Raw genomic sequence first — 15,853 nt, 5'->3', positions numbered from 1 at the left:
TGTTGTAACTGAAACTAGCTAATTTTAAATAGCTTTTTAATATATTATTATTAAACTTGGAAATCTTTTGCTTGCTACTTAACTACTATGGCATTATATTGGGAAGAGTCTCTTATATTAGATGGGTAAAAAATCTTTTACATTGGTGGGTAACATTCTAAAGAAAAATAATAACGCTAGCAGACATTTCTTGCTGGGAATGCAACCAGCAGTTTTGCAGTCAACGTGTATGTTTTCAGTTGGTTATGACAGACATCTGTTGGATAGTATCCATGATAAGTAACAAATTCTTACTCTGCCCAAAGCAGTTTGAACTGCTTTAAATTTATTTTGATTGTTTCAGAATGTGAAAACAAATACACATTCATCTGCTTAGCTACAGAAGCACTTATGTAGATACATAAGAAAAAAGACTCAAGACCAGTTCTGCTATCACTTTACAAAATTTTACCATTTCAAAAACATGCACCTTTTTTCTTTGCGTAGTATATGCCTTCTTGCCCTCCAGCACCATTTTCAGGCATGCTAAATATTCACTGGAGTGAGTCTTGAACCTAGTGATACCAGTCATAGGGAAACGTGGGATGCTACCCTGGTACTTGTTTGAATGTTAGATATATAACTAGCACACTGCATGTGACTTGATAAAATAGACTGGAGCCAGCATCCTGCATTCTTTCAAATCTGTACCTTCCTTAGGACAAATTGGAATTACCCTTGAATGCTAAAAAAAAAAGTAACATCCTTGGCCTGAATATTCTAATTTCAGATGCTGATTTCACATTGGTAGGTTTAGAAGCTATGTAAACTAACCTCCAGATAAATAAGGGAACAAATGAGTCTTACTACCAAAAATCTTTTCTGTTTCCAGTGTCCAACTAGGTGTGTATAAAACCATAACCAAAATATGAACATAATAGAATCTTTCTACTTTACATTATTAGCAAGTGATTTTCCCAACAAGACTGAGTGGCTATTGATGCTCCCTCCCAAGGATGGTCCAGCTATTCCATCTCTTAACCTGGGGGTTGAAACTATATGCCCCTCAGAGAGGGCTTACAATTTGGGAGTCCTCCTGGATCCGCAGCTGACACTAGAACATCATCTGTTGGCTGTGACCAGGGGGGCCTTTGCCCAGGTTCGCCTGGTGCACCAATTGCGACCCTATCTGGACCGTGAGGCCCTTTGGATAGTCACTCATGCCCTCGTCACCTCAAGACTGGATTACTGTAACACGCTCTACATGGGGCTGCCCCTGAAGAGTGTTTGAAGACTTCAGTTAGTCCAGAATGCAGCCGCGCGAGCGATTGTGGGTGCACCTAGGTACACTCATGTTACACCTATCCTCCGCGAGCTGCACTGGCTTCCCATTGGTCTCCGGATATGCTTCAAGGTGCTAGTTGTTACTTTTAAAGCCCTACATGGTATCGGACCTGGCTACCTGAGAGACCGCCTCCTGCCAATCACCTCCCAAAGACCTATTAGATTGCACAGACTAGGCCTCCTCCAGATTCCATCTGCCGGCCAATGTCGGCTGGCGACCCCCTGGGGGTGGCCCTTCTTTGTAGCTGCTCCAGCCCTATGGAATGATCTCCCTGTTGAGATCCGGACCCTTACTACCCTCCCGGCCTTCTGCAAAGCGACCAAGACCTGGCTGTTCCGGCAGGCCTGGGGCTGTTGAATTATCCAGTCCCATCCTGTTATGAATGTTTCTGAATTTTTAATTGTTGTTTTTTATTTTTTATATCCCCCTCTTCTCATTTGTAAGCCTCCCTGAGTCTTCCGAGAGTGGGCGGCATACAAGCTTTAATAAATAAATAAATAAATAAATAAATAAATAAATAAATAAATAAATAATATTGTTTCTTGCTACAGATATATTACCGTATTTTCTGGTATATAAGATGACTAGGTGTATAAAACGACCCCCTACTTTTCCTGTTAAAATATAGGGTTTGGGCTATACTTGCTGTATAAGACTACCCCTCTTTCTTTCTTCTTGCTGGTGGAGCCATGATGGGGTCTTGACTGTTAGCCATTTGTATACTATACTGTTGGCCTTTAAGGCGGGGCAGTGTGGTAATACTGTCAGGTCAGGTATCGCCATTCCAGTATACAGTGCCCAGCCAATCACGGCGAGCAATGTATTTTCTATTAATGATTACAAGGCCTGCTTGGATTGGCAGAGGGTGTGACATCATCAGCCCACCTTCCTGGCTCCAAGATAGTCCGAGCAGGCCAGCTCATAGCGGTATGCGCTATGTGGGAATTGCCGGCTCAGCGCTGCCGGCATGGAAAATGCAGCTCAGTACAGCAATGGCAGCAGTACTTAATGGCGTTCAGACCGGCTTGGAACCGGTAAGTTTCAGCTCACCATATACCCGGCATACAAGACGACCCCTGATTTTTGGAATATTTTTATAGGCTAAAAAGTTGTCTTATACGCCGGAAAATACAGTAGATATTATTATCATATCCATGATAGCTTCATCCTTGACTAATCCCTCAGAAACTATTCGCTGTCAACTGCACATCTTGCAAAATGAAGATTGGATATGTACAGAAGGAATAAGTACATTTATCTTTCCTAATATCCCATAATACAACTTTACTAACTTCCAGTTCTTGAAGCAAAAATACCATCAAACTGATATGATACGTAATTTTCTACAACTACCCTGGTCCTCCTTACTTGCCTCTTCTCAAAGCTAAACACCTCCAACCTTTATATTTTCTTTAAAGATAGAGCAGGCCTAACTGGATAATAGTTTTGGTTGGCCTTTTGCACCAGTTTCTCACTTTCTTATTTAATGTTTCTCTTGACATATTCAACTCTCAGTTCCCTATAATGAAACAGGCAGAAACATTGCCTTAATCATGGCCCAGTATGTCCATGTGTATTTGTTAGCTATCAGTAACGGCTTTGATTTTTATTAATTTTCTGCCTTCTTTTTTTTAAATAACTTTATCTCTTTTCATCTTTATTTTGATACTAATAGGCTTTGCCTAAATACTGATATTCTTTCCGCTGCTAGTTGGTCAGAGAGGGATATTGGCTTCAATTTTGAGAGAGGAATTAAGCTGAACCAGTCACACAAAACCAGTGTGATACAGTCCTTAGCATATAAAAAGCACTATCTAGCTATAACATAACATTATCAAGCCAGTCACTCTCCTGCAGTTACCTCTAAGCCACTGGTATGAAGTTTGGCTATAAATTTAATAAATATGCTAAAACTGAATGCAACTTCAGCTGCACACAGGCATTAGAGCTACTCTAACAAAAAAAAAATGAACAAAGACCAGGCTCAAATTATCCTACTTTGTACACTTTATGTAAAGACATAGCTTTCTAATGTTGGGAAAGGTGGAAGGATAGAGAGAGAAACGTGGATAGGCTTAGTTACAGCAGCAAGGAATATTCTTCACCAGAAGTTAGAGGCATTATCTCTATTCAACCAGTTGTAGGGTGGGCCATATTCAACAAAAAACAAATATCAGAATTTTATCATATCAGTGAAAATTAGAAGAATAGAAAGATTCAATTCAGATATGTATTCTTTTTAAAGGATTGATACACACACACATAGTTACACACACACACACCAGTTATTTAATTATAAAACAGATTTCAATCTGATGTTCTTCAGATTGGAGTTGTAATTCAATTCTTCTGGAAGCATTGGATCAGACAAGAGTTCATAACGGGTAAAGAATTCCTTACCTCCTGATAGTCAAGTGAAATAACAGTCTTTGGTGTATAATATATTGATCTGGTTTGTTTTTATAAATTGCAAGCTACCCTTTTAATAAATTATTGACTCCTATTTATTTTGTTAATCTAGAAAATGATTAACAACAGCATTGATTAGTGTTTATGTCACAGGATTTCACCAATATTGAATTCTCTATATAATGTGTTTCAGTTCCATAATCCTCTAATCTGTATGGCTTGTGTGCTAGCTGAAGCACAACAGTAAAAAGATAATTGGATAAGGAAAGTTTTGACTTGGAAAATTATGTGAAACCAGAAACTGTGATTTTAAATCATGGTTAATGAATAATGGTGCTGTAAACCCATTAAATTGTTAACTCCATGAGCCATAATTTAGTAAACTAAATTAGCATAGTATAGGAACTCAGTTGCTTGTGCCTTTGATTTTTCTCTTTGCATGGGTATTTACAATGAGTAGGCAGACAACATGTTCATTATGAGTAAAGTACTGCACTATGTCAGACGTTGGAAACCAACTTTTCAGACAAATTATGTTGATGACATCACTGTCACATGTAATCATTTTAGTATTATTTGCTGTAGATTCTGCAAACTCCTAAGTGTAGGCTTCAATTACATTTTCTTCTATGAAATATTTTTTTCCTGAATTTTAAGGGTTTTCTTATAACTTGATCATTTATAAGAGATTCTACTACATTACTACTACATGTAAAAAAGTAAAACAAGAACAAGGTTAGTAACAACCACAAATTTGTAATAAAACTAGGATGTAAGATGTGATGCAACTACAATATTTGTGATAGGTGGAAGAAATAATTTGCTTGTTTCTCAATCTTCTCTTTAGTTTGACAATTAATGAAATACTGATACACATACTTGTCAACTACAAAACACAATTGCCATGTTAATAGTGTAGTGTTGGTTATTCTGGTTCTGTAAAAGAATTTATGTGTGGGATTACAACAGCTTTAACATTTAAGTGCAATGCAATTACGTTCATTGTGATGGGAATTGGCATCTGTTCATGATTGTGCCATGGATGTATTTCTCTTTATTTTTGCTATAAATCTGCATCTGCCTTGGCTTTGAACAGAAGAGCTTACAGTGTAGATAGGTAAGGTAATGTTGAAGCATGTGATTGATGCAATATGCCTTAACAGTATAAACACTATAAATATTTAAGTCACCTACCAGGTTTCATAATTAATTTAATTGGCATAGCTTGAATCAATAAATTAAATATAAAATCTGATTTAAAGTATTTGAAATGTAACTCAAATATGTCAATATATATATTCTGCGACAGTGTACTTTAAAATTAAAGACATCTTTTAAATTTTTTAGATGCTGAAATGCATTAAAACGTAATTTTAAAATCTCAGGAAATTTTCGGTGGAAACATCATTCATCAACATTATGAAACATGCTTAATTGTTATTATTGTAGCTTGTTTAAAACACTATTTTTTTCTTCAGTAACTCAAAAGCAAGGAACTCCATTAATACCATGTAATGTAATGTTACTGATTTCTCTGATTTCACATTCACATAGATTTAAGACTTATAATAACATTTAAAAACTGAAAAAATAAAATGGCCTATAATTTTATCTGTGACTGGATGCAAGTCAAGTTCTTCAGAACATAATTTTTTTCTTCTGTTTGGTTTAAACTCTTAAGCTCTCTATTTTCAGCTAAATGCAGTTTGGAAAGAATTTTTACTTTCCTTTTAAATTCTTATCACAATTTAAGTTTGATGTCGCAATGGGCTTTGAAAGGTTAATAGGAAGACAGAGTCTGATTTATAAAATTACAGGCATAAATGTGCAACTAGTTTGACTTTTGTGTGAACTGATTAAATAATACCTTGCTGCTTCTGCATTCATTCTATTGAAATCCAAAATATTTTGGTAATAAAACCAAAAAACGTACATGCTTGTACAGAAAAGGGACTTATTTCAATAGAAGAAAACATGGTTTTCTTGAATTTCTGATATGATAGTTGCTGAATTTAGGTACAGCCATTACATTCCATTTGACAAGCAGTTATAGAAGTAAGTTAGCTTTTGTTTTTTGGAGAGTTCATTCTTTGAGCTTGTGGGTTGGTTTCTGAACATTTTGTTATCAGGTTAGGTAACATCTTCAGCGGAGTTTAGGCGATGTCCGTGTTCTGTTTATAAGGGCTTTGTGTGGTCAGTAGGTCTTGTGATGGGTCAGGTGTGAGTGTGTCAAGTGAGGGTCTTGTGATGGATCTTGTGATGTGAGTTAGGGTAAGCCGCTTGTAGGTCAATTTGTCTGTTGATGGAATTGCTTGTGGAGTGCCAGACTTCGATGAACTTACGAGCGTGTGGGTGGTAGTATGGCCATTGATTGTTTTTTTATTTGAATAGCCCATTCTATCATACGATTTTGAAAAATGTTAGATTTATATTTAACTAATATATTATCAGAAAATAACAATGGTAAAATTCAGCACAAATTCAATTCTTAAAAATAAACAACATATTTTGTTTATTTCATATAACTTTTGTTTTGCACTGCCCAAATGTTTATGATTTTTTAAAAACTATAAGAGAAGAAAAACAAGCTTTCATTGTTGAATATGTGATTATCTTAAATGTACGTATCGTGCAACAATAGTGGGAACTATGGCATTAATGTCACATTGTTGTCACACCCTCCTGTTGAACAACTTTGAAAATGGGGAGCAAGACTGCTGTCTGCATGTGTTTTGCAGGAGATGTTGAGCAGATACTACTTGTCAAAGATGAAGTTTTGGTTTTTTATTTTAGTTTTTTGTTCAAGTGCATTTTTCTTGCATTACAAATTATTTCTGTAAAGTTCCATAAAATAAATTCCAAGCCCCTATTATTTGAGAATCCAGTTTAAATCCTGTGGTGAGTGGGAAATGGTTTGCCCAGTTTTGAAACTGCCAGCAATGATGTTGTCATTTTAATGACACCACAACATAATGGAATAAAAAAAATACTTAAATGTTCTGTCTTGTACATGATGTTATGTGTTGTAGCATTGATTTTTGTTGATAAGAAACAATTGTGATATCCAAATGAGGACTTAAAAATTGAGAATTTTATTGGTTTATAAATTTTATTAGTTCATCGGAATATAAAATACAAAGGAAAATAAAAATAGTGGGAAACTAGGAGAAAGAAAAAGGGTAGAAGAGAACATGTGGGGTAGAAGGGGGAATTTTATTGTATTTTTTTGTTTCAAACCTACTTAAAAATAATTTCTATATGATTTCTTATACAGCTAATATTTAGATCTAATGAGGAAAGAAATTTCATTTTTAAAAAAATGAATTTTAATTTTCTTAAATTTCAGATCAGTTTCCCAGTAAGCATTCACTAAATGGTAATGTCATATAAAGATATCAATATTCTGATGTACGAACACAGTATTGTGACTGTGAATAAATTTGAGTCTACATTGTTCTTTAGCAGTTCTGAGAACTTCAAATTAAAACTAGCTACATTTTCAGAATTTTTCTATTAACCAAGTGGTAATTTGAATAAATTGGTCATATTCTACTGAATATGAATAATTATTGGTATTTCAATAACTGGTCATATTTAATAAGTTCAGTATATTGGGTCTGCACTCTTAGAAATTTTGCCAACTTGGCTGAAGATTTCTTGGTAACTTTATGTTCTGCTGTTCCCACATGCATGGAAAGAGCCAGCTTGGGAAAAGTTCGTCTGAAATAATTATCTTACACAACTGATCTCTCTTTAGTCTTTATTAGGATCTCCAGAAGAATAAAATGGTTATTGTGGCAAATTTCATAAGGAATTTTATTGCAAAAGTATGCAATGATATTATCAGCAGAAAGATACCTTGATACTCATGAGAAATAGTTATGATTACATTAAAAGTATTAATGCCTATGTAACATCTGTCCGTCTGTCCCTCCATCCATCTTTCTGTCTGTCTGTCTGTCATCTATCTACTATATCTTGGCTTCTTGAAAAACTCTCCCATATTTAATATCCAGAATGTGGACTTTGAAAGAGAAAGAGAGGTCCATATACATTGAGCAGTTCTCTCTCAACAGAGGGGTTAGGGTTAGGGAAGGATAAGACATCCATCTATCATAGTCCTTTCAACAGTTCCAAAAAGATTCCACCCCCATTTGCACTCTGATACAGGTGATTCTGAGAGCACAAATAAGCCCCCAAGTGGCCTTAAGCGCTCTCAAGGAGAGTGCTACCAATTAGATGACTGTGAAGAAATATGTTCCTTCCAATTCCCCCCCCCCCCCAATCATGTCAGAACTAATCCTTCCATTGTCCTCACCATCCTGCCAAAATCAATGAAGCTTCTTGGATGAGAAGCAAAATGTCTTTGTCAGCATTCCGGAAGAACCCAACTCCAATTAAAACTCTGAGATAGGCATTTTCTCAAAGTTCCCATTTATTCGAGTAGGTATACTGGAACATCTGGGAAAACCCGAATCTGAGAGTTCCGGGTTTTTCCTCAGTAAATCAAAAAAACAAACCCAGCCTCTGCACCCATCAGTCCATCACATGGTCCAATCACAATCCGTCCCAACTCATGACATCACTTCAACCACTCCTCCTCCAGGTGCAGGAATACCATAACCTTGACTGACAAGAAGACTACTATTATGTCTAACTACATTCCCTCTATTAAATCCCCCCTCCTAATTTTCCAAGCACAAGAATGTGGCAGTGTGGAAGCTTCCAGTGTTAATATGGCTTCCAAAGCTGACAGGATTTTTCTTCGTCCTTAAGGAAAAAAACAATCCAGTTGCATTTTGAAAAAGCACCTTTGAGGTAACTATGACCTGGATGACCGAGAATCTTTATAATTATTCTCATATTACTTATCAGCCCATCTCACTGCCCTTTGCAAGGCTGTTATGGCTGAAAATATTCTGTTTTTCAATAATTTGAAGAAGTAACAGTAAAAATGATAAATTTGAATAAAGTTTTAGAATAGAATAGAATAACAGAGTTGGGAGGGACCTTAGAGATCTTCTAGTCCAACCCCCTTCTTAGGCAGGAAACCCTACACAACCCTATCCACTACTGGATAACCAAATGGTTATCCAATCTCTTCTTTAAAACTTCCAGTTTTGAAGCATTTACAACATCTGGAGGCAAGTTGTTCCACTGATTAATTGTTCTGTCAGGAAATTTCTTCTTAGTTCTAAGTTGCTTCTCTCCTTGATTAGTTTCTACCCATTGCTTCTTGTCCTACCCTCAGGTACTTTGTAAAATAGCTTGACTCCCTCATCTCTGTGGCAGCCTCTGAAATATTGCAACACTGCTATCATGTCATCCTTAGTCCTTCTTTTCATTAAACTAGACTTGCCCAGTTCCTGCAACCCTTCTTCATATGTTTTAGTCCCCTAAACATTTAAAAATGCTATCTCCTATATTTTTAGGCTTTATCACAGGTTATCAACCCTATTTCAATCATCATCAATCTTATTGTAATCCGGATATCTTGTGTTGTATTTATAATTATAAATGAGTAACAGTTTCCCTGTGAGAAGGCATGTAAAGCCATAAATAATATTGTGGCAACTTGAGTCTAGAAACATTAAGAGAATATTGCGCAAGATTGAGCTATCCTATTTTGATGATGGGATAAAATTATTTGCTCTTTTTTTGCAGTCTTGCATGATTTAAATAAAATTAAAACATCCAGGTTAATCTTCTTGTCATTTCACTGTTAGGTTTGTGAACAAATCTTGTACCTGCTTACTAAAGATCACAATTAGTTGCTTTAATGCTCAGAACATCCTCAGTGACAGAGCTAGAATTAGTGAGTTCGGGCCCAATGCTATTTAGACTATATAGGACCAGGTAGAGCCTAATGTCAAGGTTGAGAAAAGAGTGGCCAAAAGTCAAAAGAACCTGGAAAAATAATCTTTACATTTAAACTCTGGGACAGGCAGAAATATATGGGGCTTAATTTCTATGTTTTGCAGTGTAGTTTATTTTATTTCCAGTAAGGCAAATTATTTAACAATGTCAAGTTCTTGGCATTTATTTTGTTATGCTGTTCATGAATGTAAGATTAATTCTCTAGAAATAATAGAGATGGGCCTGATGTGTGCCATTCAATATTCATAATTCGTAATATGTGCAATATATTCATGGCTCCTATCTATCTTTTGAGAATATTAATTTCAAAAGTTGGGGGATAAACTTTCTTGTTTACATTCCCACAAACAAAATTTAGGTCACCAGGATTCTGTTTTAATGATAATGATGAGAATTTTCTAATCTATTCCCCATATTAGGCAGCTGATTCTGTAAATTGAAGTCCAACAATTCTAATGTAGATCGAAAAAGATCTAGTGTAGATCTGAATATTTTTATTATTTCCAATACCTTTTTATTATTTTTGTAAATAATAAATGACACTGAATATGATTATTTTTTAAGAAAAAAAAAGAATTAGAAAAATTGCTAAATTTTTTATTCCCACAATTTTCTTCCTTTTGTTATGATTGGATAGTTGAGCTATTCAAGCAAAATGCCTAATTTATTTTTCTTTAATAATTAACACTGCTTTTTTTCTATTCAAAATATCTTAAAGGAACAGGGTTTGACAGGTATGGCACAACCCTACATTTCACTTTCAATTTCTTTGGTAACATATTCATCACAGGTTAAAAACATGTTGGGTACAATTTGCACCAAACTCTTTATTCAGCAGTTCTGGAAAACAGCCAAATATGAAAAGTAAACCCTTTCCAGTTTAAATGAGGCAATTTATTTCGTTGTCACTGGCCCTTTTAATGAAGTATGGTAGCACTGTCTAATTTTAGGATCAACATAGTTTAAAGATGTGACTCTACATTAAGTTTCATATAGCTGTTCTAAGCGGAACTCTCCTGTAGATTGGTAAGAGGGTTCAGAAGAAAGTTGTGAACATGGAAGAGATCTGCAAGAAAATTCTTTTGAAATCCTTCATGCTGTACCACATAGGATTCCAGTTCATGTGAAGAGCCACACACAATACATTTAATTTCTTGAGCAAATTGTGTGGCACAGGCAGTCTTTTCAATCCTTGCACATCCCTAAGGAAATTTTGTAACATGCTAATAACAGAACAGAACAGTAAAAAACAAGTTGGATTGTGGACAGTTCCTACAAATATCGTAATGTATACAGGTGTAAAATCTCTGAAATAATCCCAGCCTCATACCCCCATGGACATGGGTATCTATTCTTAAACAGGCATGTATAGGAATTTAATTATTTTATTTTACGAAGGAGTTCAGAATAGCTTTCTCCCTAAAGGAAATTATTATATTCCCAAATTATATGTATTTTCAAGTTCATTCTACAAAATATTAATAACATTCACCTACAGTACAGTAATCTAAAGTAGCCAATGTTTGAAGAAATACAGAAGTCCCTTATGTGTTGGATATATGTGATTTTTACAGATATTATTAGTTAAACATGATTTTTGGTTTAGCATATAACCTAAAGAGTGACAGAGGAATATTCCAAACAAAACAGTGAGGAATGAATGTTGACCTGAAACATAGAACATGAATACTATCATTACACACTGCAGCAGCACTTGTTGCTTATCCTGGTTCTCATCTTTATTTGCATATATCATCTTGAAGATTCTTGTGTAGTTATTGGAACAATGATTTCTGCAGTAGTTTTATACATTCATAATGCTTAGATTAGAATCTTGGCATGCAAACTCCTTCTTGAAACTCATTCACACATTGACATTATGGAGTGTAGAAGAAATTAGCAAAATATCAAATTGGTATAGTATATATCCATATAATTACATTAATGTATACATTTAAATTCCTTGTCCAAGGACTCTTTTATTTGAATGAACTAAAATACCTGATAATGATTTTAGACAGAAACTAAAAAGGTATGTTTAGTAAAAATGTTTATATCCTAAGAATTATGTTTTCCAAACAATTTTTGTCACCCCAATAAATGTCCTATTTACTCTAGGACTGGGTAGAAAGGACGCATGATTGCATCTCATTTATTGAAAGATATAGATGCTTTGAAAAATTAGGTTGGGCCAACCTTGTTGCCCATTCACACATTAATTCCATTAGCAAGTGCTTGAGAAAGTCTTACATAGGAAGTATAATTCTTATTAATGCTTTTTCTATCATTTGCAATCCAATCTGATCTTGGATGATTTGAGATTTCCAGTCCTCGTGTAGACTAGAAGATCTCCAACATTCCTTCCAATCCTATGATTCTATTTCTTTTTCTTCATCTCCATCTAACATTGCTGTCTCCCACTTCTTCCCCCTCCTTTCCATGTTATCTTTTCCCATGTTTAGGATTGAAGAGGTGTGGGTAGGTTTATGTGTTGACTCTTTTAATATATGAGAACAATTTTCATGCCTGTGAGCAAGGATCTTAACGATAACATTGATGGAAGCCAGTTAATTTTACAAATATGGCTCCTTTTTTCACAAGCAAATTATTTGAGTAATTATTAATTCTGCTTCTGATCCTCCAATCACTCTTTTTAAAGTGTCTTGTGGTAAGTATATATAAATGCATGTGTGTGTAACCAAGTGTGACATGTAGACATCATGTATTTGGAAAGGAGAAACCTTCAGGGTTAGTTTCAGCTGACAAGGTGTGGAATCTGAGCATTGTACAGGAATTTTGGCTGTATTTATAGTTTCATCATTTTTCCACATCTGCTAGTCCTTGGAGAAATAATATCTTAAATTGTGGGTCATCCCTCCCCCCCGGTGTAATATAGTCCTTGTGTACTGTTCTCTTCTTGTCAATCTGAAACTTCAAAGTTCAAGAGTTTCTGCAACCTGAAGTATTTATTTATTTCTCACATTTTTAAATTACCCACTTCCTCCACAAAGAAGACTCTAGTTAGATTTGTAAATCATGTAATGTAATGTAGAATGGATTTGCTTTTTAAGTACAAATCATAACTTTACTGCAGATATTCCTTCTTATAACATGCTAAACAAGCTATATGAATATTGTGGCAGTTTTCATAAATAGTCTGGATTCATGTATGAAGCTATGCAATGTCATGATTTGTTCAGTTTTGTCTCACCATGTTATATATAAATTGGTTATATTTTATCTATTGTATTTTTTCTTACACAGAAAATATTCCATGATATGATAGTCATGGAAAATCTTCATAAGTATAGGAATTGTAAACTCGGATATCTGTATATTCATAAGAAATGTAATTATAAACTTTTATACATTTATATGTTACATAATACATCAGTAATATTTCTTTCTTCTTTTCTCAGAATGATGACCTAAACAACCTCAGAAAAAAAACCTTCTTCTTTGAACTCATGGGTATCCACACTTGGTTTTGTGTATCACAACTAGGACCTCAGTCTTAGTAGATGGGTATGATGCATCCAGTTCAATTTGTTTACTTTACACAAACCTCAGGAGTTAATTAACTGAACTGCACATTCTCTTTCTTTTTTTAAAATATTTTTTTTTGTTTGTGTGTGCCATGCAAAAGCACTGTGACACCTGGACAATGAGTCTATGATTGCTTCCTCCTTTATCATAGAGATTTAACTGGCAACAGTAAACTTATGTGCCCACCACTATAATATAGTGAGAGTGGCTATACTACTAGCTCATCTATGTAAAACATAAAAATTTAATTTGCTGCTGAAAAACCTGTACGACAAATCATAAGTGTAAATTATTACATACAAACTGTTAATGTTGGTTGAAGAGTATTACATATTTAACATAGGTTTTTGATTTATACATGTACTTTTTTAATTAAAATGTAACTTTTCCTACAGCACATCCTTTTTGATGTGGAACTGAGGTATACTATATTCTGTTATAAACAGAGTGGGATGGGTGGGGGAAATTGCTTAAAAAAGCCATTTTAAGAATAGCTTAGGGTACTATTCTTTTTAAGATTGTAATTCAGAATATATTATATGGATCAATGGCCCATGAACCTGGATGTATAGTCATATTTACTGATATCATCAATAACTACAATTCAGCTGAATTCTTTAAAAATATAATATTTTTTATTCTTCCTGTGAAACATTATGAAAAGGCGAAGTTATTTGTGCATGGTATTTGCAAGTGTGAATTTGAAATTGTTGGTTGCACAGGAAAGTAGACAATATCAGAAAAATAAAGCTAAGTCTTCCATTGTACGTATGTATGTGTGTGCGCGCCAGCGTGCCCCCTATATGTGTGTGTGCGTGTGTGTGTGTTTATAAAATTATATGTGTGTGTATAGGTATGTGTGTATATATACATACACACATATATAAATACATAGAGAGTTATATAGGTACAAAGAAAAACATCTGAAATATTGGCAAATGCTTCAAATGAAATTATTCCTGGAATGAAATATGTGGGCCTTTGTAAATTCTGGAAATCTCTTTCTATACATAATAAACTAGGAACTGTTTTATCTTTATTTTTTCTACTTCATTGTTCTCTCTTTACACCCAATCAATATATCTCATTGTATTTGGTTGATTGTTACAGTAGGAATGACAGTTCAAATAATACTGAATAATAAAATGTTTTGGTTGGAAAAACACATTACTGTCAAAGGTCAGTGATAGGTTACATTGCTTAATGATAATTTACATTCCCATTTTCTCCCAATTTGATAAAATGTGTTCCTCATCAAAGCCATTATAGTGAGAATTTTACAATTCCCGTAACTTCTAAAAGTACAGAAACACACAAGCATATGAATTGAAATAGGCAAGATAATTTTTATGTTTACATCAAATTTGTTTCACTGAGTCATCTATGTAGATCAGGCATACAGCATCATTACCTGGTGGTAAGGATAACATTTCTTCATTTTAACTATTAATACAAAAGTCATAATATGATTACTAAAAGAAGACATGTGCAAGATATAAACAATGTATTGCAAACAATTGTCTTAAAAGTCTTAAATAAATAGATAGAACACAAGCCTATCCATGTCCTTAAAATTGGGTATAAATTCACCTTTAGATTTTATTAGATTTTCTTCTCTTTACAAATTGAGGGTTGAAACCATCACACATGGAAGAGCTTTGGAGACAGTTTGAAGATTTGCCTTTAGGCAATTTTTAGCCCAGTGTGTCATGTGAACCAAACTATTGTTAACTTTTGGTTGAAAATGTTTTGCAAATGCAGGAAACTTGTGTTAATTCTATGAGTCATATTAAGGGTGGTGTAGCATGTCATGAGAACATAATCTTCAGTGCTTAGAAACATTTTGAGTCACTTAAGAAAGCTATGATAAATAATGGACTTCTAAATATTACTGTATAATCTTCAGACAACACAACCTGAGAATATAGTTCTTTTTCCTGCAGGTAGTACCACAGCAATGTACTACACTGTACTCTGCAAAAAAAGTCTACAATTTACATCCTAGCACATTTTAAGAACAGACTTCATCATGAATGAACTCACCATTCCAAAATTAGCTCAAAGGTGTTGCATGGAAATTAGCTGAAAATGTGTGGCTTGCTTTATTTTGTTAATTCCAGATTAATGTATTTTCACAATTCAACGTGGAAGTTTTCACCCAATGGACAATGGAAATTTTAATGAGATAACATTTTATGCAATATTTTAACAATATTTTTTAAAAAACCTCTTAATGAATTTATACCTAGATCGTTTCTTACTGACACAAGTCCGTGTCAGATTAATACACTTACACCTGGCTTTATGGTTTGTACTGTATCTAAGTCACAGCAAGCTGATCCTCCCTTGTCTCTGTTGCAAACATCTACATTTGTAGCTTCCTTCTTCATTTTCGTAGCATCTGCTTTTAATTCTGTGACTTTTTAAGATTTAGTCTTTATCATCACCCTTGTAGCTATTACTTTTGATGTATTTTTAATTAAATTAAGGAAAGGGAACAAGTATTGTGTTTCTGCAGTGTTAAAATAATAAGGTCTGCTAATCAATTATCTGGTAAAGCATATCCTTCTTTACTTCCAGTTTCCCTTTGTTCATTAGGATTAAGCTTTAAGATCTGGGAAATTTTCATACAAAGTATGCAAGCAAAGTTATATTTTATCCACTTAAAGATAATGTTTATCTTCTATTCATGGTCCA

At 34.3% G+C, this 15,853-nt stretch overlaps 1 protein-coding gene across 1 annotated transcript in view; it reads left to right on the top strand.

The window, feature by feature from the left end:
* IRS1 (insulin receptor substrate 1) overlaps positions 1-13,996 on the top strand; it is a 54,636-nt gene extending 40,640 nt beyond the window's left edge. Inside the window, exon 2 of the mRNA XM_032226024.1 lies at positions 13,030-13,996. The gene's annotated coding sequence lies outside the window, so the exon portion shown is untranslated. The remainder of the gene's footprint in view (positions 1-13,029) is intronic.
* The last annotated feature ends 1,857 nt before the right edge of the window (positions 13,997-15,853 follow it).

Source organism: Thamnophis elegans, chromosome 10 (genome assembly GCF_009769535.1).
Source record: "Thamnophis elegans isolate rThaEle1 chromosome 10, rThaEle1.pri, whole genome shotgun sequence".
Classification (NCBI taxonomy): domain Eukaryota; kingdom Metazoa; phylum Chordata; class Lepidosauria; order Squamata; family Colubridae; genus Thamnophis; species Thamnophis elegans.
This window is presented reverse-complemented; position numbering and strand designations above follow the sequence as displayed.